We start from the raw sequence: 26,427 nt of genomic DNA on the forward strand, positions 1-26,427 counted from the left end.
TGAAACCCCATCTCTACTAAAAATACAAAAAATTAGCCGGACGTGTTGGCAGGCGCCTGTAGTCCCAGCTACTCGGGAGGCTGAGGCAGGAGAATGGCATGAACCCGAGAGGCGGAGCTTGCAGTGAACTGAGATCGCGCCATTGCACTCCCGCCTGGGAGACAGAGCAAGACTCCGTCTCAAAAAAAAAAAAAAAAAAAAAAAAAAAAAAAAAAAAAAAAAGGTCATCCTGCTAAGGGTCATTATTCTACCTACACACTAAGTGACTGAGAAAAAGTAAAGTTATGTATCATGCTTTACCTATGGTGAGGAAATAATAACTTATAATGATTTATCTAAAAAAACCTGTTTTTAAAAGCTTTGGTCCTAGTCTATTGATTAAAGTTTTGGTATATTCCAGATAAATTTCATGTCCTTGATGCTAACACATTGTGCACAGTAGATGGCCTTTTTAAAATATTACCGTATAAAGGAATATTTAAGGTTGTCTGGACAATAGAAAAGGAACTTTAGTTGCTATGCCACAAAAGGCCGGATTTCTGCACATTACACCTCCTACCAGTGCACACATATGCAAACTCCTTCCTGAAAGCCTGGTTTATGTTTCCTATGTGCTTAGCAATGGTTTTACTCTCACGACTGTTTATATTAAGTCCTATTTTTTAAAGCATATCCTCATTTGTCTGTTTTCCTGAGCCTCTGAACTGGATTTCATCTGGTATGTACTGCACAGGTTTGCACACTTGATTGTACGCTACTTTAAAGCATCCTCTTGTGTTCTGGACACGGTTATTTTTCTCCATGGTAAGGTGATAAGTGACTTCTCTGAGGACTTGCCACCTTAGAATGCAGTGGTGACATCACCTGCTCAGGCTCTGTCTGCAATGTGGAATTTAGTATTTTCCAACTTCTGGTCTAACTTGATCTTCATAATTAAGCAGAGCCACCTTTTGAGGGAACAGTAGGGTGTCTGCCCCTAAACGTCTGTGTAAATGCAGAGACACATTTGGGAACATAACTGATTTTATGTACAGAAGCCAGATGCATTTCATGCCCATGCATGCTTAGGGAAGCAAGTTCATCTCATCTATCACAATAAGCATCTGTGCCACTAAATTCCACTGCAGGATACTTTTCACACTTAGACAACAAAACATTTAAGGAAATAAAAGCTCTTTCCAATAAAAAATGTGCATCAAAAACTGTGTGTATGTTTAAAATAAAAAAACCTTCCTCTATAAGGCCGCAGGAACTACTAAGAAAGCATTCTTGAAATATATTTTCTGATAGCCATCTAGGCCCTTGCCTTATATAAGATTTAAGGAAAGTGATGTGTGTGTCTTTATACTTGAAAGGCTGCTTTCAACAGCAAAGGGTATGCTTTGAGGTATCAATATAGTTTTGAGAATGCAAAAGTTTAAAAGAACTAATGGAATGCATATTCTCCAGGTATGAACATTCAACTGTCATTATTTTCCTACCATCTACTAGATTAGAAACAGAAGAAAAATTATGGAAATGTCTGTTTTCCCTCAATAGGAGTACCTATATATTAAAGTTAATTAATTGCTATTCTTTAAACATTTTCAAAATAGACTCGTAAGTGACAACTTTCAGAGAAAATAAGGGTTTTTGGATGTATATATTTACTTATAACATGGATAAAATAATTTTGTTAAATATTAACTCCATATTAATAATGTTCTCTATTGTTTTTGCATTTTGTTTAACAATAGAGAATCTAATACATTTAGTGTTGATGAGTTTCATACAGTTTCCTGTCAATGTACTTTGTCTTTATTTTATTGGACTACTAATCATTTATTTATGATTAGTTGGAACTACTCATATTTTAAATATGTCAAGTGAATTGCAAGCACTTGTTGCTGATTTGAAATTTGCTTTTTACACATATTCATGGTATCCTCTGAAAAAGAAAATTTTATATTTTAACAAATTCCAATCCATAAATTTTTTTTAAATTTTCTCTTATTGGTTAAGGCTATGTTTGGATATTTAATTTTAACCATAATGTTGCAAGTGATATTTGTCTATGGTATTTTTTTTTATATTTTGAAAAAGTGTATTTGACATCCACTATGGAATTAATATTTATTAATGACGTATTATACCTTTGTGCAACTATAAAATACATATAGCCAATTATCTGAACACCATTTTATGAACTGTTTATCACTTATCCACTGATTTGAAACACTATCTTTATCATATATTGGATTTTAGGTTTATCGAGATTATGTAACATGAAATTATTTAATTATGAATTTATGTGAATTCAAGCATGACAGTCAGCTCTTCTTCCCCACCACTACCCTGTAAAAGGGTGGATGGAATAATTGCTTCCCTATGGCTTAAGTGTATGAGAGGTATCCAACATGGTCTTGATGAAGTGGGAACTACACAGAAACTGTTTTTGGTCCTGAAATGTACTCCAGCTTTACCAATTTGTTCTACACATATACCATTGAGGATAGAAGCTGAATTTTGCTAATGATTATATTTACACTACTTAACATTGTACCAGATACTGAGTAGATGCTTAGAAACATGTTTAATGATTTGTTTTATTGCTAGAGACCTAATTATCTGCTGTAGTGGTGCTATCTCATTCAGAATCATTTTGACCAGCCTTTCTCCATCATGAATAAAACACTTATTTATACACTTGTGTACATGCACATGTGCATAGAAACATACACACCCTTTGCAGAGACAAACTGCATTGAAAGCATGTACAAACATTATAGTATTTTTGTTGATTCTGACCTGATTCTGATTCTATTGTATACATTTTCATTCTGATCACAATAACAATAAAAATAGAAAACTATAAGTTGTGAAGCTGGAAGATGCAGAACATGAAAGATCGAATTACCAATTATTTTTTCTATTTTCTTTAGTTGGCTGCTGATAAAATCAGAAAAGAAATGGAAACAAAAATGAAAGTATGCAATGTGTGTGCGTGTGTGTGTGTGTGTGTATCACATGCACTCGTTTCCATGATGTACATATGGAATTTCATAACCAGCCAAACTAAGATTCATAAGTGAATGAGAAATAAAATCCTTTACAGACAAGCAGTTGCTGAGAGATTTAGTCACCATCAGACCTGCCTTCCAAGAGCTCCTAAAGGAAGCACTAAACATGGAAAGGAAAAACCAGTACCAGCCACTGCAAAAACACACCAAAATATAAAAACCAATGAAACTAGGAAGAAACTGCTTCAACTAATGTGCAGAATAACCAGCTAGCATCATGATGACAGGATCAAATTCACACATAACAATATTAACTGTAAATATAAACGAGCTAAATGCCCCAATTAAAAGACATACACTGGCAAATTGGATAAAGAGTCAATACCCACAGGTGTGCTGTATTCAGGAGACACATCTCACTTGCAAGGACACACATAGGCTCAAAATAAAGGGATGGAGGAATATTTACCAAGCAAATGGAAAGAAAGAAAAAAAAAGCAGGAGTTGCAATCCTAGTCTCTAATAAAACAGACTTTAAACCAACAAGGATAAAAAAGGACAAAGAAGGGCATTACATAGTAGTAAAGGGATCAATGCAACAAGAAGAGCTAACTATCCTAAATATATATATATGCCAAATACAGGAGCACCAGGATTCATAAAATGAGTTCCTAGAGACCTACAAGGAGACTTAGACTCCCACACAATAATAGTGGGAAACTTTAACCACCCACTATCAATATTAGACAGATCAACAAGAAAGGAAATTAACAAGGATATCCAGACTTGAACTCAGCTCGGGTCCAAGTGGACCTAATAGATACCTACAGAACTCTCCACCCCAAATCAACAGAATATACATTCTTCTCAGCACCACATAGCACTTATTCTAAAATCAACCACGTAATTGGAAGTAAAACACTCCTCAGCAAATGCAAAAGAATGAAAATCATAACAAACAATCTCTCAAACCACAGTGTAATCAAATTAGAGCTCAGAATTAAGAAACTCACTCAAAACTGCACAACTACATGGAAACTGAACAACCTGCTTCTGAATGACTACTGGGTAAATAGCAAAATTAAGGCAGAAATAAATAAGTTCTTTGAAACCAATGAGAACAAAGACACAACATATCAGAATCTCTGGGATACAGGTAAAACAGTGTTTAGAGGGAAATTTACAGCATTAAATGTCCACATGAGAAAGTGGGAAAGATCTAAAATAGACACCCTAACATCACAATCAAAAGAAGCAATGGAAAACACATTAAAAACCTAGTATAAGACAAGAAATAACTAAGATCACAGCAGAACTGAATGGGAGAGAAACACAAAAAAACCTTCAAAAAAAAATCAGTGAATCTAGGAGTGGGTTTTTTGAAAAGATTAACAAAATAGATAGACCGGTAGCCAGACTAACAAGGAAGAAAAGAGAGAAAGATCAAATAGACACATTAAAAAACGATAAAGGGGATATCACCACTGATCCCACAGAAATACAAACTATTATTAGAGAATACTGTAAACACCTCTACACAAATAAACTAGAAAATCTAGAAGAAATGGATAAATTCCTGGACACATACACCCTCCCAAGACTAAACCAGGAAGAAGTCAAATCCCTGAATAGACCAATAACAAGTTCTGAAATTGAGTCAGTAATTACTAGCCTACCAACCAAAAAAAGCCCAGGACCAGATGTATTCACAGCCGAGTTCTACCGGAGGTACAAAGAGGAGCTGGTACCATTCCTTATGAAACTATTCTGAACAATAGAAAAAGAAGGACTCCTCCCTAACTCATTTTATGAGGCCAACATCACTCTGATTCCAAAACCTGGCAGAGACCCAATAGAAAAAGAAAATTTCAGGCCAATATCACTGATGAACATCGATACGAAAACCCTGAATAAAATACTGGCAAGAGAATCCAGCAGCACATTAAAAAGCTTATCCACCACGATCAAGTTGGCTTCATGCCTGGCATGCAAGGCTGGTTCAACATATGCAAATCAATAAACATAATCCATCACATAAACAGAACCAATGACAAAAACCACATGATTATCTCAATAGATGCAGAAAAGGCCTTCAATAAAATTCAACACCCCTCAGAATAAAAACTCTCAATAAACTAGGTATTGATGGAACATATCTCACAAAAATAAGAGCTATTTATGACAAATGCATAGCTAATATCATGCTAAATGGCCAAAAGCTGGAAGCATTCCCTTTGAAAACTGGCCCAAGAGAAGGATGCCCTCTCTCCCCACTCTTATCAACATAGTATTGGAAGTTCTGGCCAGGGCAATCAAGTAAGAGAAAGAAATAAAAGCATGCAAATAGGAAGAGAGGAAATCAAATTGTCTCTGTCTGCAGATGACATGATTGTATACTTAAAAAACGCCACCACCTCAGCCCAAAAATTCCTTAACCTGATAAACAACTTTGGCAAAGTCTCAGGATATAAAATTAATGTGCAAAAATCACAATCATTCTTATATGCCAATAACAGACAAGCAGAGAGCCAAATCATTAGTAAACTCCCATTCACAATTGCTATAAAGAAAACAAAATACCTAGGAATACAACCTACAAGGGATGTGAAGGACCTCTTCAAGGAGAACTACAAACCAGAGCTCAAGGAAATGACAGGACACAAACATATAGAGAAACACTCCATCCTCATGGATAGGAAGACTCAATATCATGAAAATGGCCATATTGCCCAAAGTAATTTATAGATTCAATGCTATTCCCATCAAGCTACCATTGACTTTCTTCACAGAACTAGAAAAAACTATGTTAAATTTCATATGGAAGCAAAAAAGAGCCTGTGGAGCCAAGGCTAACCTAAGCAAAAAGAACAAAGCTGGAGGCATGACGCTGCCTGACTTCAAACTATATTACAAAGCTAAAGTAACCAAAACAGCATGGTGCTAATATCAAAAGAGATATATAGACCAATGAAACAGAATAGAGGCCTCAGAAATAACACCACACATCTACAACAATCTGATCTTCAACAAACCTGACAAAAGCAAGCAATGGGGAAAGGATTCCCTATGTAATAAATGGCGCTGGGAAAACTGGCTAGCCATATGCAGAAAAGAGAAACTGGACCCCTTCATTATACCTTATAAAAGAATTAACTCAAGGTGGATTAAAAACATGAATGTAAAACCTAAAACTATAAAAACTCTAGAAGAAAACCTAGGCAATATGATTCAGGACATAGGTGTGGGCAAAGACTTCATGACTAAAACACCAACAGCACTTGAAACAACAGCCAAAATTGACAGATGGAATCTAATCAAACTAAAGAGCTTCTGCTCAGTAAAATAATCTATCACAAGAGTGAACAGGCAACCTACAAAATATGAGAAAATTTTTGCAATCTATCCATCTGACAAAGATCTAATATCCAGAATCTAGAAGGAACTTAAACAAATTTACAAGAAAAAAAAACAAACAACCCCATCAAAAAGTGGGCAAAGGATATGAACAGACACTCCTCAAAAGAAGACATGTATGTGGCCAATAAACATATGAAAAAAGCTCATTATCACTGGTCATTAGAGAAATGCAAATCAAAACCACAATGACATACCATCTCACACCAGTTAGAATGGTGATCATTAAAAATTCTGGAAACAGCAGATGCTGGAGAAGATGCAGAGAAATAGGAACACTTTTACACTGTTGGTGGGCTTGTAAAATAGTTCAACCATTGTGGAATACAATGTGGTGATTCCTCAAGGATATAAAACCAGAAATACCATTTGACCAAGCAATCCCATTACTGGGTATATACCCAAAGGATTATAAATCATTCTACTCTAAAGAAACATGTACACATATGTTTATCATGGCACTATTTACAGTAGCAAAGACTTGGAACCAACATAATGCCCATCAATGATACACTGGATGAAGAAAATGTGGCACATATTCACCATGGAATACTACACAGCCATAAAAAAGGATGAGTTCACGTCCTTTGCAGGGATATGGATGAAGCTGGAAACCATCATCCTCAGCAAACTAACACAGGAACAGAAAACCAAACACTGCATGTTCTCACTCATAAGTGGGTGCTGAACAATGGGAACATGTTGACACAGGGAGAGGAACATCACACACTGGGGTCTGTAGGTGGGTGGGGGGAAAGGGGAGGGAGAGCATTAGGACAAATAGCTAATGCATGTGGAGCTTAAAACCTAGATGACGGGTTGATGGGTGCGGCAAATTACCATGGCACAAGTATACCTATGTAACAAACCTGCATGTTCAGCACATGTATCCCACAACTTAAAGTAAAATTTTAAAAAATGAAAGTATGCAATATGTGTATGTGTGTGTATACATACATATAAAACAAGCACTCATTTTCATTATGTACATATATGCACATTATGAGTGTGAATATATGTTAAGTAATATCCTATCAATTTTGTATTTGTAACACATATATGTACATGCATATACAACAAATAGAGGTGTTTTCAATAATAATTTCATTGATATTCATTTCATCAGCTACGAACTAAAGAGAATTTAAATCAAAATCAATTATTCATTTACAGGTGTTTTTAACCATCATCTCCCCCTTTATCTTCACTTTTATGCCTCCTTGTATTGCCATTTTGTGACTTTTTTGCCATAAATTATACATATTTGGAACCGTCACTTTAAGAAATTCAATCTTTGGATAAGATCTCTAAGATTGATTTAGTATGAATACGTGTGTGGGCACACACTTGACAAAGAAAGGTCAGTTATAAATATATGTGTACACTTATCAAAATAATTCACATAAAATCTCTGAATAAAATTATCTGTATGCTTTTTCTGTCAATAAAAGCAATATAGTATAATTCTTGGTAGTAAACCTGTTTGTTTTCATTCTGTTGCCTACCATGTCGAGCTGCCATGTTGGTATAAAACATCGATCATTTGATATTTTACTACAGCAAATAATAGTGATCCCCACGAAATAATAAATAAATCAGTGAGTTTCAAGGAAATAAGTTTTTGGATGGATCAGATAATTTGAAGTTGTTAGTTTATTCTCCAGCAAGGTGAAAGAAAAAAGCTGTTAGTTTGTTCTCTATCAGGTGAACGAAGATGAAAACTAAAGTTCTCAAGGCCAGTGCATAATAATGGTGCCGTATTCTGTGCATCAATCACCATTACCAAATACCTATATTGCCAAATATTTCATGTACCGCTTTAGTGGTGATTAATCAATGGGCCATGGCACTGAAACTGAAACGAGACTTTGTAATACAAGTGATATTCAAAGGGTTTTGAAAATTTATCAGCTCTATAGATGTAGATGAAAATTTATCATCATCTTTCTAGAAATCCTGTTTTTATAAAGGTTACCTAGCCAAATATTGGTTTTATTTACTTAATATTTAGAAAACATGAGTTTAGTAAAAATTATTCAGATTTTCTTAATGTAGTGTGTGAAATTACTATGTAATTATACAAGAAATATGCTACACAGCTGAATACACAAAGAGGTCAGCAGAGGGAGCAAAAGGTGCCTTTCCCCTATAATCCACAGCAACATCACCCGCTCTTCTCTCTACATCATCGATGTATGTTATCTAAAGTCCTGTGCAAATGCCACCTCAACACGGGTCCTCTAGCCTTGCCTTCTTATCAGAAGCAGCTCGAAAGCCCCGATAATTCTAGAACCACTGAAAAATACACACTTGTTGCAAGGATTGAAAAGCCTCATATTGCAAATTCAGAATTCACAGTATTGAAAAAATTCATAATTTTTTTAAAGTTACAATACTGTGAACTATATAAAATGAATTATGCTGGGATCAGATGACTCTCTTCATTCCAGCCTATCTTATATTTTCTCATTCATTTCTCCACATAGTCACAACAACAGACTCACTATTACATTTCATTAATGGCTATTTTATAATAAATGATCTCAATAGCATTTCTGAAACCTCTGCTGTTCTGGTTTTACATAACTCTTGAATTTTTGAATGAGTTAGTTTTTGATTGAAAAAGACCTGACTCTTATGCTTAGAAAAGCCATCATTTCTTTCTGTAAGCTTTCCATCTTCTATAAGCTTTACATGTTCCATAAGCAAACATTCGCTGGTTTTGTGATCAAACTAGAGAGGCAAATTCAGTTAATAATAACAACGTCATTTATCATCCTCAAATCTAGTGTTATGGATAATAGGATCTCCACAAGGAGACGGTTGCACGAGCGACAAGAGAAAGGCAATCAACAGTCTTTTACTCATACCAAGATATGTCCACACACACTTGTTTCAACAGTCAAAGTAACGCCATATGTCCCCAGTGATGTGGGTGGGCAAAAGGAACAGTTGGCCTGCTAATAAGGGCCATATATACACGCAGCCTATCGTACCATCCTTCTTACTTATGGTTGCTGAAAACTCAGTGGAAGAGCTTGCTCTGAGGAACGGCATGGCTGGAGGAGGAGAGGCTTCCTTAACAGCAGGAAAGGACCATTTGTTGTACAACTACTGTATCTCTGAAACTGGGAGCTAAAGATATGCATGTACGTTACTCATTCTCATTAAGAGTTACTTACGCATCCGTAGAGTTCTTTACTCCAGTTTCACCTTTTTCACTAAATTCTTTTGCATTTATGTGCAAAGGGATTTTGGGCCCTTTTCAAAAATTACTTTTCCTAATCAATCTTGTTAATTTGATGTTCATTTACATCGGCTTCTCTTTATTTTTAGCTTGATTTCCAGAAAAATTATACTTTCTATGACATTGTTAAATGTTACAATATTAAAAGAAATGAAAAAGACTTAAAAACTTAGAATATTTGAATGAGGGTTTCTGGAAGGCAGAGAGAACAATAAGGCAAAAGTACTTACTGCACTACTGTTCCAAAGTAAAAGAAAAACAAAGATTTTAAAAATGATTATAGCAGCTTTGTATCTCAACCAGGGTTTCCTTTGAAATTTCTACAACTGCAAACACTATTCAGCAATTTGCACTGATTATAAAATTTATTGTTTTAAGGACAATTGTGATACTATGATCAGATAATATAATTTACTTTACTCTTAATGGCTTCATTTTGACAAACGAGGGAGCTTTCAGGAAGGACAATGCTTCCTGCACAACAACCAGTAAAGCATGTCACATCCATTTTCAGTATAATTTTAAGAAAAATGAAGGACAAACTACTTGTGAGGCAGCAAGAATTCATTTGCATTAAATTAATTTGAACAGGGCATTTCAAGTTCTCTCTGGCAACAATGGAATAAAGGGGAAAATGAATCTATCTTATGCAATGATCCTCTTCTAGGTTACAGAAAGATTTGAAAGGCTGACATGACCATTGCTAAATTTCTTCTAGAAGTCTATGATTAGTGTCATAGATATAACTCATGAGATAAAATATTCACAATGAATGTTTGTGAACTGCATCAATTGTGATGGAACTACTGTCTAACATCCCTTTGAAAATTTATATTCTGCAAAGGTTAGAAAAACACCAACCTTTCGATGCTTTCTTATATGGATGAGCTTTTGTCAACAAGAACTAAGCTTCACAATTAAGCACTATGGAAGATAATGTTCTATGTTAATTTAAACCTAACTAATCCAGGACTTGGCCTTGATAAATAATGGGTTTAATTAATATTTTTGACCCTAGCAGTGCAAATACTTTTACTTATATTTTACTAAAGCTAGTTTTGACAAATCTAAGGGTATTTAATTTATCAGTATGTGTTGTCAGATGAAAACTTCCCCATCAATACCTTCTAATGGTTCAAAAATAAACTGTTACCCCCACAGATACATTGTTTTTCCATGCGTAAGCAAGTACATTAATTTGAGGGTCTCAAGGCATAAAAGTGTTATTACCACTTGTGATAGGCTGCATAATAGTCCCAAAAGATGTTCTTCACCTAATCTCCAGGCCCTGGGAATGTGCTGCCTTACACAGCCAAAGGACTTGTAGATACGATTCATTTAAGGATCTGGAGACAAGGTGATGATCCCAGATCATCCATGTGAGTCCAAAGTAATCACAGGAGTCCTTAGATGAAGTGGAGAGAAGGACTCAAAGTTAAAGGAGGAGACAACGCGGAGACAGAAACAGAAATAAAAGCAACGCACCTTGAAAATGGAGGAATGGGGAAAAGACAATGAAGACAGGTGCCACCAGAAGCAGAAAATGCAAGAGAATGGATTCTCCCCTCAGCACCTCGAGAAGGAACCCACACTGCAGACACGTTGACTTAGCCTAATTAAAGTGATTTTGGACTTCTGACCTTTGAAACTGCAAGACAATAAATATGTGTTAAGTTATGTAAATGTGTGGTAATTTGTTATAGCAACAGTAATACAACTAATACACCACTACAATAAGCAAAGGAAATAAAGTGCAATAGTGACAAACTTAAGGGATTCCAGAAAAGAGAAACGAAGTGGTAAACTCAATCACAGGATTATATTAGTAACTGTAGTATATGTTACTTGCTTACCCTTTCAATCACATTATTGCTGTAATTATCATTATCATCCAATCAATATGATTACACCAGTATGTATAACTTAGACATGAAAATTTTTTTCTATTTCACCCTTCCCATAATTCCATGCAGCTACCCGTAAGCAACTGTGTATCTGATGAAGCTAATATTTTCAGGGAAAAATCTTCCATGTTAAGCAGAAAATTTACATCTAAAATTAAATTCTTTTAAGCCAGTCTGGGGACAATACCTAGAAAATTCAAACATTACTTCTCAAGAATACCACTAGCAGTGAGTTTGTGATGCTATCTTCCACCAACTGAATCAAAATTAATTTTAAATATTTTCAAAGCAATATTTTAAAAAATCGTGTAAAAAGTTTTTCCTCTTGGTAAAAATAAACCACTTCTCAACCATCCATTATATTTATGTTAATTACATGAAGTCCATACATGAATTATCATACCACAAATAGAAAACTATTTAAAGAGAAAAATCTCACTTGGTGCTGAGAGAATGACAGCATGAAACTGTTAAGCATGAGGAGAAAGTTGTTTGCGGTGTAAATATTTCCCTTTTCCTATCAAAGTGTGTCCTGTGATCTAGCGCTCTTCTCTCCACATGCTTAAGTACGGCAAAAGTTATAAAAACACTCATTCTAGTTTTCTATACTTTAATGGTTGTAGAACATCAGAAGAGAATTGGGAGATGGGAATGTTTTGTGCTTGACATTGCATTTGAGGGGAAAATAAAAACTTCGACATAATATGTGGGATGTCTCCACAGTAATACATGGGAGGGCAAGAAAAAAATGCTATCAAATTTCTACCATGCGCTGAGCCCCTTATATAAACAAATATCCAGCCTTTCTAATGTACTAACAACCACTCTTCATAACAGGTATTCTATTCCCAGCTTGTAGGTAAGAAACAAAGCTTCAGAAAGGGATCTTCACCAATTTCACACAGTCAATAAAAGGCAGAACTAGGGCAAATATCAATAATAAAAATAGCAATCTAATCCTAATTGGACCTGGCACTGTTCTAAGAAGCAAATCATTAACAAAGGATTTTGAGTTACCACACTCTTAGTCTCCCCGTTTTACAAAAGAAGCAACTGAGGTAAAGTGAAGCTATGCCGTTTCTTTTCAAGCTCATATACCTAACAAGATACCACTTTAATCATGGGTCTGTGATAGATCGTGTACCTCATTTCTAGCGTTTGCTGAGATTTTTCTTATTAACCCTAAGCAAGTATTTGATCCCTGGTAAGTATGCTGTAATTTTTTCACCGCTCATTCTTATCACGGTTCTTCAAGAAAAGTACAGTTCAACACATTTGTCCTATTTGGTTACAAATTTTGAAATTCAAAATATGTATCACACTAAGCTGTTAGCTCCATTTGGAATTTTAAAAAACTAAATTTTTCACTCAGTTAAAAAAAATTGCATTGTTTACTCCCATATCTACAATATAGCTTATAAGTGTATATTTGTATTGAAAACATAATTTTCTATAACTTTTATAATATTTAAATATTATTTAAGGTTTTAATAATATTTAAATATTTAAATAATACATTTAAAAACGTAGTTCAACAAGTCCGAATAATCCATCACTTACTTATGACAGAATATTTGTTCAGTATCTTCTGTTTGTTCACTCTTGTGTCATATATCCTATTTTAAGAATCAAAAACTTCTCCTAATGTCAACACTACAGCCTCTTCACAATTCCTACTGATTCCTAATTACCCTTCAGGAGCAAATAAAATGAATTTATCCCAAATTTATTTGCTTTGAAACATCTTCAGTGAAAATGGGGGTTGTCAACCATATCTACCATTCATATATCCCATTGTTTTCTGCATTAATTTTCATCTAATACTCCCTTATGCCATCAGTGTCACTACAAAGGGGGACAGGGGATGAATCTCATCATGAACAAAGGTATATACACTGGATCTTAGGATGTTCAATCATCTCCTTACTTATTATGTCCCATCTGAACTACTCATATTAAAATGAGCAACTATATGAACATGGTACTTTTAAGAAAGGATGTTCAAAAATTAATTCATATCTTGTACAAATTTGTATCCAAGAAAGCATGACCTAATAGGCATCACATATGTGAATGAAAAAATTCACTTTCAGCAATGAATGTTGATGACACTCCTTTAGCCAGAGTTGTACCGAGCTACCCACAACTCCTCAGCACTCACTATTCTCATACATGTGGTCGGACAATGTCCAAGGGTGCAGTGATTCTGTCCAGAGGCTTTTCCGGGCCATTAGAGCTGTCTCAGCCTGTGTACAGGATTATACAGACACTCTAGGGCATTCATGACTCATCACTGGAGCAGCCCTGTACTAACTGCAAATTTATGGAGGAAACTTTCAAGTCCTCTTGCCCCCCAGTTGGGGTAACTCTGTTACCTATTTCATGTGGTCTCAGTTCTCCAACAAAAATGATCTCGGCCTGCTCATCTTACTTCCATCTCACTACATGGCACAACTAGAAGTTGACTAGGTATTCTGCTTTAATGTATATGCAAAGCCCTCTTGTTCAGGAATGTTTGTAGAATAATATTTCTAAATTAGGAATACAATTGGTCTTGTTCTTTCCTGAGGGATAAAATGTCATCTCTCTTCTTCTCTCCCTCTCTCCTTTCTTCCTAACTCAGCTAACCCTCTATCTGAAAGAATTACAAAGGAAGAAATCTAGGGCATTGTTTAGCATTCTCAGGAGGATTGGAAATGTTGGAATGACAGCGAGTATCACACATACACTGCTTGAAGTATTTTGTAGGATCCAAGGGAAGAGAAAATTTTGACATTCCAGAAAATTTAAGTCATCCTTTTAATATCAGGACCAGAAAGAAACAGGTCACACGGGCAAGAGCCATAAAACTAATTATCTTGACTCTTTCCAGAATACCTGAGCTATAAATGTACAGGGAATCCTGTAATCAGATGCAAAGTTGTGTATAATATACTTAGTTCCCAAATGTAACTAGGAATTTTATGTATATAATGTGAAAAATCGTTCCAAAGTATTTGAGACTCCAAAAAGTTTCCTAGCTAGCATTCAATATTCTTGCTTAACTTCTCCTTATACCCCTAACTGTATTGAGCATGCATAGACACACAAAAGCTAGGATCAACTATTACCGCTTAAGAAAGAAAAGGAGGAAAAAGGCTGTATTATAGGGATTTTGTTTTCTTCCTCAACTCTTGAAGAAGCCTATTTGTATCAGCCCGTGTCAGACAACAAAGTACTTATCAATGAAGATTTATGAATGTGGTCACATATGAAATATAAGAGCATTCAGTTTCTACCTCTGCTTTTCTCATAAATCCTACATCAGATATACATTAGCTATATCTGCCAATGGTTCCACGGAATCTTAAAGACTATTCCCTGCAAAGCTGGCAGTGTAGTTGTATTTAAAAATACAACTAAATGTGGCCTGTCTTTATCTTGATTATAAGACATAAATTATCCCAAGAATATTCTTAGTAAAAATTGAGTCTCCCTGTCAAGCCACTTCTATTAAGAAGGACACAGGTCAGTTTTTAGGAGTTTAGGTGTTATTTGGAAGTTAGGAGCATCTAAATATGGAATATAACTCCATAAAATTATACTATATTTTATATCAAAGAGAAACGAGAAAAATAAGAAATGTTTTATTTTTTCATATAGCATGCTCATATATAATTACTTCAGTAGTCTCAATGTAGTCGTGCAATTGTTTGGGTAAAGAACTAAACTTGAAGTTAAATAGCATAGGTCTGAAATCTTATGGTTTATAACATTCATATATTTTATATGTTCCATAATAATATGTAATTTCTAAGTTTATAACATAATAATTACAGAAATCTAGGTAAAGTAATACTTCTGTGACACAGTCTCTTCATCTACAAAATGGAATTAATATTGCTTTTCTCCTTAAATTTATATTAAAAATTGCAGAAGTAATATATGTGAAAGAACCTTACATTAAATATGCAAGTTTTATTTGTTGAATTCAAACAGTCATTAAAGAAAGAACAAAATAAAACATTACATTTGGATTAACAAAGTAGATACATATATCTCAATCTGAGAAACCTTTAAGCTCTCTTGACCATAAAATGACATTGGATCCTAAAAGAGAATTTGGTAAATATTTGAAAGATATTTCAATTTCACACCTAAATGTTGATTCTGACATTTATTTCCTAAACTTATCATTTGTATACTTATCTGCTATTAAATCCACAGGGGTCATGTGACTAACTGTATGCCCACCGATTTTATTGACAGGTATTCAGCAAGGCCCACAAAGTAAGTATTGAATTTTTTAAAAAAAACAGACCCAAAACACCTAAAAGCAAAACACTTAGTAAATTCTTACAATCATGATGATCAAAAATTAGTGCTATTAGTAAGAAAGAAACTTCTGAACCAAATAAAGTCCTAATACCTCCAAGGAATTTTGTCTCTCTGATACACACACACACACACACACACACACACACACGATTAAAAAAATGAAGGAAATGTAAAAAAATAAATAAATGAAGGAAGTTCTGTGGGAAATGTCCATAATTTCATGCCCAGAATTTCTCTATCAATCTCTTTCCCCAAAGTTCTTCCAAGAAAATAAAGTTGCCTTTCTCTCAACGTTAACTCATCACTTTTCTCATAGCATTTTCAAAAGAAATATTTCCTGTCAGCCGGCCACTTAAACTTTGTGCTGTTAAAGAAATCCAAAAAGGTATCAATTCTGCAACAAAGGATAAAGAGGAGACGAAGTGAACCAACATGGCTTTTAAGCTAAATTGCCGTCACCTGTCACAGGCTGTCTAGCGAGCCTGAAGTTCCCTCTAATAAGCTTATGGAGGGTGCGGAGCAAAGGCACCTCAAGTTGCTCTGCGGGTTTTCCCCTGGTAAATTAGGCAGAAAGGAAAAGAGTCCCACCCCCCACCCCCAAACTTGGAGACCAGGGCTGCCCTGCCGCATTCTGTGCCCAGACCTCCTACTTCCACGCCCTTCGAGTCCTTTCCTCGGCTTGGAAAATTGGGCATGAGGCAAGCAAAAGGAAGGACAGAAGGCCAAAACGGGCATCCGCGAAGCCAAATTTCTGTCTCAAAAGCTCGTCTAGAAACGCATACATAGCGCGTGCCTTGGGGACATCTCCTAAAACTCCGTTCACTGAAGCTAATTCCTCCCGAACGCCCCCACGCCGGCTGAGGATCGCAACCGCCCATCCGCCCCTCCAGCCTGTGCAGCCGCCCCCAAAACCTCCCGTGAATCGGGAACTGTCAAGGCAGCAGCGCCTGGGGAGCCGAGCAGCCTCGCCAGTTCCACGTCTCTGGTTCGAGACCCCTCGGTTCACCTCTTTGGGGAACTCACCTGGAGTCAGGTTTAGACGGCAGCCTCCACCCAGGGGACCGGGAAGCGGCCCCGGGAAGCGCCGCCGCGTCCTGTGAATAACGAGCGCAGCCCAGCGGAGCAGCTCCCCCCCGGACCGGCCGCTCCCCGATTCCTCCTGCTCTGTCCGGGAACCGTCCCTCCGTTCTTTCCTCTCCCTCCCCTGCCTGCAGCCGCCGCGCTCCCTCCTCCTGCTGGCGGCGCAGGGCTGTGCTTCCGCCTCCCTCCTGCGGGCGCGCGAGCTGCCCGCGCTGCTAATCAGCAGGCTCCTGGCTCCGCCCGGCCAGGGGTGCGCACATGCCCCACGTCGGAGACGAGCTCCCGGGAGCGGAGCCATGGAGACGCCTGGTGCGGCCGCTGGAGAAATGAACTGGAGGAGGCATCCAGCATCTCACACTTTCTGGCCACTCAGCTTAACTAAGCCATAACCCCAGACTTCTTCCTAAATCTCCAGTAATTTACAGGTGCTGAAAAGTCAATGAGGGGTTTGAGCACAATCTGTGTTAACAGTATTGTCAGTATAGAGATGCTAATCTGGCTAGATTCTAGGGATGAAATGTTCAAGGGACGGTATATGATTCTTTCTGGTGGTTATTTTGACATATTTTGGCTATACTTACAGATCTGTAAAATAAACCAGCAATCTTCTAATCATGACAACACAGATTCCTAATTGAAGGCAGCTGATACTTATTAAATACCAGGCTCTGTTTAATAGGCTCTTTTTTCCCAGCTGATCTTTACTACAATTCTGTGAGCACTACTAGCACCCCTATTCTATATTTTAAGAATTTGGGACTAACTTTTAAAACAAGACGGTCTTAAAACAAGACTAAGGAACATGTCCAACCTTGCAGAGATTCTAAGTTTCTGAGCCTAAATAATAACTGAAATCTGTAGCTCCCACAACCCATACCCTGTGTATAATGTGTTGCAGCATCTTGGATGGTACTGTGTAACTGAACCAACAAAGATAATAGGACCATCAGCAAATACACACCACGAGACTAATGAATACCTAGAATCCTAGTGAGACTTGTAAATAGTCAAGCACCCTAAGTAACAATAGTTCAAGTGCATGCTAAACATGGTGATTACTTATAAAAGAACAGCAACCAGTATGAGTGAAGACAGGCAAATAATGTTCAAAATGTTCAGAATCAATGTCCAGCCAGTTATGAGTTGAATTCCCCACTCTAAAAAAGAGGCCAGATGTGATGTATTCTAAGAAGTCTACAATGGGCGTGGTCTTTTTGCAACCAAAAAGGGCTTTTTAAACACTTATTTCCCATTAAGAATATGCAATAGCTAATTAATATTAAATCTGAGAATCAATGATAATTTATTTCAACTAACCTTACATGAAAAAATCACTACACATTCAAGCTTTTAGAATTAGATTAAATAGCATTGAGTATCAAATTTACTTCAACCCATAGAAATAATAGAGAGTTAATTAATAAAGTAAGTAATTTAATTAACTTTACTTTTGTGTCATGATGTATTTTTCCTTAGGAAAAGGATAAGACATTTTTTCCATGGTATAAAATACTAGAATATGACTTTTATATTTTTCTTCATGAAGATTAAATAATTAATAAAATAAGTACAGACATATTTATTGTCAACAAATCTATCCAGATCATTCATTCTACACTCAAAAATTATGCTAGGCAAGCTTTATTTCTCCATATGTACAAGGCAATTCAGAGGTCAAAAATTTTAAAACACTTAAATGAACATCAACCATTAATTAACTAAGAGTAGATTTTATTTATAAACAACTTTAAAAGACTATAAACAAGGTATAACAAACTTCTACTTTATCAATACTGCTACTCCTGTTGAACACAAAGATATATAATTATAGTTTTCTCCCTATTTAAAATATTTATTGATTCTGGCATAATAATGTCATACTCATCCCTCAATAATCAGTGTACATGGAACCAGAAATCTTTTCTTTCACCTAGTCAATTTAAGTATTTCTGTGTTTTGCATGTTAACACTCTATTTATTCTGTGTTTCTAGTGCTTATCCTCAAAATTTTTATAGTTCCGTTCACATATGAATTCTACCAATCAGCACTATATATAAATAATGCAACGTATAAACTGTGTTAAATAAATGGATGTAAGGTTTATGCTAAATTTTTCACATAGTAAGTACTTCAAAACCCTTATTATTTTTCCTTAAGCTTTTATGTGCATATATTTTATCTCTCCAACTAAAGAATAAACTTCTAAATTAGAATAGTTTTGTCTATAAATTTTACGCATTTTAATACATTATTAATCTAAAACCTTGGACTAGAGTTTGGAATTCTTTTATGTATTCATTTATTGCTTCAAAAAGTAGGTGTCCCTGCCATTTTTTCTAAACCTTGTGCAAGATGTAGGGTATACAATGATGTCCAGACTTTAGAGTCCTTGACCTCATGGAGTTTAAAGTGCAGTAATGTACAGTAATTTTAAAATCTATTTATTATTATTTAAAACAACAAATGAATGCATTCTTGTCGAAAATAAATGAAAAGTCTGTCTGAATTCCCTGGCCAAGGCCAAAACATGAAAGCAAAAGAGCTGCCTGAAAACAGTGCAAGCCACTCTCCAGAGGGTTTCTCTGTTGAAACAGCACATCGCATTATGGAAATAATGAGAAAAATTAGTAACTGTGCAAACGACAGCACATATGCATCTTTGTGGTTTCTGACCTTTTAGCATCGTCGAAGCAAGACCACAAACCTTTCAACACCATGCGTGGTATTAATCTTGCACAGAATATAATGTTTTCACATATTTTATTCTGATTTCCTACAAAGTAATTTCAATTTCTAGCTAAAGCTAATGGATTTTTCTAGTGAAAACATTGTGTACCGAATGACTTTCCAGTGAGATCCGCGTACCATGCGCCATTTTCATGTTCGTGCTCATTTCTCTGAAGTCTGTTTGCCTTTAATTCACCATAATAAAATTCCTTGTGTACTTTTATTGGCAACCATCGCATAGTGACACTTGCATCCAAATGTAATTCCATTTGAGCTTGGCAGTGTTTGCTTTTCTATCAGAAGAGGAAAGTTAGAGGGAACAAGGGGCAAAGATGTGTGTAAGAATATCTGAGGGACCATCACAGCATCATCACAAATTCAAGATTTTTTTGAAACATTAGACAAGGGACTGAAAGCCATGCCCTGGGATGGCTGAAACAGTTCACAACCTGCTCATGTTTATGACCAAAATCATCACCTAAAATGAATTCAATGTGTAAATATCATAATATTGTTTGTGTATAAGTAATCATGAAGCAGTTAGGGAAGGGAGTATAATCTAGTAAGAAATTGGAACAAAAAGTGTTAGACAAAATTCAAGAAGATTTAAAAGAAGAAAATTAACCTGTCTGATCTGAACAGAATTGGAAAAGCACATCAATCATAGCTCTATACATTGACCATAGACTTAAAGCATAACATAAAAATAAAGAAGGCAGATAACTCAGGAAAACGTTTCTATTAAATCTACTCCGTAAAGTTTTCCCATACTTTTATTTTACTAAGAGGAGCATATATTTAAATCTGACAAAATCATATATATTTTGTTGACTCCATTTGTAGCAGATAGAGGAGCATGTCCCAGTGCTATGACAGTGAGTTGTCACTATAACATACCACTGCTTTACATCTTACCCACAGGCTAAAATGTTTACTCCTAGAGTCGTGACTTTGTATATGACAGGAGATTGCTACTAAAAGTAAATATATTTGGCTGAAGGGTAGATACATCTTTAGGCCATTATATCATTCACTAAAATTTAGCAGGCATTTACATATTTACCTACTTAGTTCATATGACAAATATGTTTGAGAGACTGCCATATACAAAAAAAAAAGATGGAACCATCTTACAAATTTAGAGATTACTTAAAGAAATGGAACTGAAGGGTTAACTGTGATGGCAGGAATGAAGAGAGCAAAACCAGAGGGTACTTCAAGGAGAACAGGCATGAGAGAGGCATTATAATTTGGAGGGTGCTATGATTTGAACCTATGTGCCCATCCAAAGTTTGTATGTTGAAACTAAAATCCCAGGACAATGACATCAAGAGATGGGGCTTTTGGTTAAGTGATTAAGTGAAGAAGGATCCACCCTCATGAATGAGATAAACGTCCTCGTAAAAGATGCTTTAGAGGAATGCCGGGCTCCTCAGTCTCTTCTGCCATGTCCTTACATTGTCCGTTTTTGCCCACTTTTGTCACGTGAAGACGAAGCAAGAAGGTGCCACCTCGGGACCAACTGCCAAATCTCCGCTGCCTTGATTTCGGACTTCTCAGCCCCAGAATTGTGAGAAATACATTTCTGTTTTTTATGAATTACTCAATCTGTGGCATTTTGTTATAGCAGCATACAGACAAAAACAGGGTAAACAGCCTGGTGAGAGTGGATATTTTAGAAACTTGAGATGATTCAATGTCGCTGATTCTCCATTTTCTCATATGTAAAATGAAGGAAATAATGCTGATTACTTCATAGTTCATTGTGCAAATTAAATTAACTATGTAAATAAAGCAAGCAATATAGTTCCTTTTATCTAGTATACATTGTTGAAGTGTTGTTGTCATTACATGAGGAAAACAAGAACTTCCCCAAACAGAAGGATGTGGGAACCAAAACTAAGATATGAGAAAGGACCAAAGTTCACTGTGACAATCTGGTCAAGCGCTGGTTAGGGAAGATAGCATAATGTTACGCATAGATATTATTTTAGGATAATTTTCCTCCACCCCGAACTCCTCTAGCACTTTGCCTGCGTCTTTCATTGCACTTCTTCATTTGTCTCTTTAATTACGGTTATTTATATAAATCATTTAGCTTCCTACAAAAATAAGCTGGTAGTGGGACAGATTCTTGAGGATCTGTGTCAAAGCAATTTTTCTATTTCCTACAGCAAGTAACCCAGTAGTAATCACCCAGAATTTGTCAAAAGAATAAACATAGGAAGATTAATTTCCATTTTTTTCTTTGCTAATTTTTAATCAGAATTATACCATTGTTAGGGAGGGAGAAATTATAAATTGAGGACATGAGTATTAACATTTAAATCTGTTATTCTGCTTTATTTTAGAGCTTGCCATGTTTTGTGATTAAAAAAAGAAACAGGACATTCTATATAGCTGTTGCAAAACGTGTGGTCTGTTGGTGAACTAGCAGCACCAGCATTACCAAGAGTTCGTTAGTTTGCAGGACTACTGAGTCAGAATTCGCATTTTGACAAAACTCCAGGTGATTCATGCTCTGCATTTAAGTTGGAGAAGCACTGTTCTATAGTTCTCCTTATGTCCTAAATGCATTGTCAGTGAAAGAAAATACTATACGTATGATAATAATAACGGTAATATTAACAAAAATGTAACTATTAGTAATTTTCTATGCTCTCCCAGATACTAAGTCCTTTATTTAATACTTGTGATAATTCTGCGAAGTTGCAATTGATATCACCTACTAAACTGATACTCAGAAATCTGAAGTAATTCTCCAAGGTCAGAAAGCTAGTGAATCACAAACAAGATTTTTAAACTCTTGCTGCTTCATTCCAAAGACTAAACCGTTTCTAACTCACGGTTAATACATTTGCTTCTGCCTTCCATTTCCTAAATGTGGTTTCCTTTCTATTTCATTAACTTTACTTATACATGACTGATTTTTAACCCTCTGTAATATTTGCAGAATATGGTGTACTATGGTTAATAAGGACAATACCAAGTAATATCATGTTGAGAAAGCGTGCAGAAGTAGCATCAAAAAACAGACTTTTTCCAAAATGTTTACTAAAAACGTTCAATAAAAACAAGATTTTCTACTTAGAATTTCTACCTTGCATAACTCAAATGGAGCATGATTATTAAAATGACAAAAAAGATTCCGTAATTGCCTAAGAGCTAAGAATAAGAATTGCTATATAAAAAAGCATAAATATGCCATATGAATGACATCTCTAAGAATCATGGGAGTGCTATTTGGTATTTAGTATTTAGTTCCATTCTGCAGCATGATCAAAAAGAAGCATCTGTATATTTCACTGTGCATTATAGCACAATAGATCACCTCATTAGGCTCAGATATATGTAAAGATTTACAGTCTGGGAAAGTCCACTAGATATTCTTAATCACTTCTTAGACTGTACTGTCCCCCATATTTCTCTTTTTCTATAGAAAGGTTGCACTTGGAAAGGCTTTATTTGAAATCCAGCAATGAATGGAATGTCTGTGAAGCAAGAAATAGATGGAAATTGACATTTTAAAAGAAAGTTTGGCTTCTGAAGAGATATAGCTGTGACCTTGGTCTTTTTGTTGGAGAGAAGTATTCCCTAGCCTTACTGTACTATTTTTCCCAAAGCACCCTCTCTATTGTTCTCCCTTCATCTCTGGCTCCTATCATATGGCCCCTCCCTCATTCTATCTGGTGAGTTCTGAGAAAAATGCTTAAATTCTGCAGAGAAGATTGAGAACAATGCTAAATATTCCTCAGAGAAGCAAAATTTTATGTTAACAGTTTATATTTTCACATGAAATTGTCTATCTCTTCTCTGTCTCCTGTGTGTATGTGTGTATTTGTATATATATATACAGTATAATATACAGTAGATATGCATATATAGAGTATAATATTAAGTATATATGTATATATAGTATAATATACCGTATATATGTATATATATACAGTGTGTGTGTGTGTATATATACTACCATTTACCTCCCAGACTATACGTCCTGAAATCTTAAAAGTAGACAGCCCTCACAGGCCGCGGTTGCTCATGCCTGTAATCCCAGCACTTTGGGAGGCCGAGGCGTGCAGATCACCTGAGGTCGGGAGTTCAAGACCAGCCTGACCAACATGGTGAAACCCCATCTCTACTAAAAATACAAAAAATTAGCTGGGCGTTGTATTACGCGCCTGTAATCCCAGCTACTCAGGAGGTGGAGGCAGGAGAATCACATGAACCCGGGAGTCGGAGGTTGTGTGAGCCGAGACCATGACATTGCACTGCAGCCTGGGCAATGAGAGCAAAACTCCATCTCAAAAAAAAAAAGGTGGAAAGGCCTTAAAAGACTTTTGAAAATGAGATTTGTGAATAGTGCCGCAATAAACATACGTGTGCATGTGTCTTTATAGCAGCATGATTTATAGTCCTTTGGGTATATACCCCCCAAATGTCCAACAACGATAGACTGGATTAAGAAAATGTGGCACATATACACCATGGAATACTATGCAGCCATAAAAAATGATGAGTTCGTGTCCTTTGTAGGGACATGGATGAAACTGGAAAACATCATTCTCAGTAAACTATCGCAAGGACGAAAAACCAAACACCGCATGTTCTCACTCATAGGTGGGAATTGAACAATGAGAACTCATGGACACAGGAAGGGGAACATCACGCTCCGGGGACTGTTGTGGGGTTGGGGGAGGGGGGAGGGACAGCATTAGGAGATACACCTAATGCTAAATGACGAATTAATGGGTGCAGGAAATCAACATGGCACATGGATACATATGTAACAAACCTGCACATTGTGCACATGTACCCTAAAACCCTAAAGTATAATAAAAAAAAAAAAAACAGTTCCTTGACACATAGTAAAAAAAAAAAAAAAAAAAAAATAAGATAGGATCCTAATAAAACCAGTAGCATTGCTTGAAAAGAAAAAAAAAAAAAAAAAAAGAAAATGAGATTTGTCAAAACTTTGTTAGAGATGAAGAAAATAGGTGCGGACCCACAGGTAACTTGTCTGAGGTCACAGAAGTAGGGACCCACACGTAACTTGTCTGAGGTCACAGAGGTAGTCATGCTGCAGCAGGCTCATTGGTTTTCCTCTATGACATGCATTATTATTGTTTTTGATCATTTCAAGAGGTTTCTAGTCGATAGTGGGACAAAATTTCTAATTTGGGAACCTAATTTTCTCTGCAAATCTTCTTTACATCTCTAGCTTATTAATACACCTCAGAAGTGTTACAGGAATTAATTCTCAGGATTTTGAAGAATATTTTGAGGTATGCTGGGAAAAATCATGTCAAGTATCAATGATTAGAAACTCAACAATCAATATTAGATATTGTAAAATTATATTTAAACTTCCATATGGCATAAATAAATTATTTTAATGTACAGTCGTTGTACTTTGTAAACTTGCATATAAAATATTTGAAAAAATAACTTTCAATATGTAAAATGTAAATATACAAAGGAAAGGATCGGAAAAAATAGGTAAAAATAATCAGGCTAAGAAAACACTACAGTGTCACCCTCAGAAGACTATAGAAGGATTCTCACCCTCGAGAAACAGAGGAACTTGAACATGGAAATGACCCTCTGCTGGCCATACTGATTATGATACATAATTTGAAAGGGCTTTTAGAGAGAAGGGAAATGTTTTATTATGCATTCAGCACAGTGTTATGGTGATGTTTCTTAACTATCAGCTATTTTTAAAATTCCCATAATCTTTCTATAGATGACAAAGTTACATAAATATGAAGGATAAGAAGGGCTCCTGCAAACCTGATAATACAATTCTCTTTTCAATGATAACGTATTTCTAAGCACGCATCTCCTAATCATATTGATGTGCATTTAGTGTTCTTTTACCTACACCTGTCAAAGTGGCTAAAGTAATCCTTCATGAGGAGATAATTTTTTCCTTTAGGTGAATTTTTCCGCATAATACTCTAACATTTCCAATTCCATTTTTCTCGAAAAAGTTTACATGATATACATATACAATTACTAAATCTTTGGCTGCATAAATAATTTAAATGGACTTTACTTCAAAGATAATATTTACTTTTAAAGTTGTAAACCTTTGAATCATCAATTAATTAGAATTATCTTTTTCTTCATAAATAAAGTTTTTTGTCCCTACATATTTATGATTTGGAAATTTTCACCTGGGAAATTTCATTTTCATTTGGATGCCTTGTCTTTAGTATAAAATTCAGTATTTCAATTTCAATATAATTTTTTGATTGATTTTTACCTGAAATTATGATAAAATAAGAAAAGTGAAAAATAGAGATAAACTTTAAGTACAATGTTATTTGTGCTTAATAATAAAATCAAGAAAGTAAAATATCTAAAATAATTATAACTATTTAAATAAACAAAGTATCATGTAATGGGCGAAATATTCTTCTGGCTCGTTTTTGATTCTGACAGGCTGTTTACAGGTTCTGAAATTCAGTTTGCTCATCTCTAACATGAGTTTGAACTAGGTATGGCTTGTTTGGCTGAACTCTGTAAAGCTGGTCAAAAAAGTTGCATTTGCATTCTTCTTCCTGTTACTGTATACAATAGAATCCTTCCTGTTTCTACCATGAGATTCAGAACACAGTCTCTGACCTTTCTGAATAGTTTCCAAGTCTCCTTTTTCTCCTGAAGCCTTCTCATAAACGGCTCTACCATGCACCCTGCTTGTCAACAGCAAACTCGAAGTATACCTGATGTCAT

General features: G+C 35.7%; 1 long non-coding RNA gene across 1 annotated transcript in view; it reads right to left on the reverse strand.

Annotated features, from left to right (window-relative positions):
* The window catches only part of LOC134732026 (uncharacterized), a 104,531-nt gene extending 87,567 nt beyond the window's left edge, over positions 1 to 16,964 (reverse strand). The window contains exon 1 of the long non-coding RNA XR_010114870.1: positions 16,905 to 16,964. This is a non-coding gene — a long non-coding RNA (uncharacterized lncRNA). The remainder of the gene's footprint in view (positions 1 to 16,904) is intronic.
* Between the last annotated feature and the right edge of the window lie 9,463 nt (positions 16,965 to 26,427).

Source organism: Symphalangus syndactylus, chromosome 1, assembly GCF_028878055.3.
Source record: "Symphalangus syndactylus isolate Jambi chromosome 1, NHGRI_mSymSyn1-v2.1_pri, whole genome shotgun sequence".
In the NCBI taxonomy this organism is placed as follows: Eukaryota; Metazoa; Chordata; class Mammalia; order Primates; family Hylobatidae; genus Symphalangus; species Symphalangus syndactylus.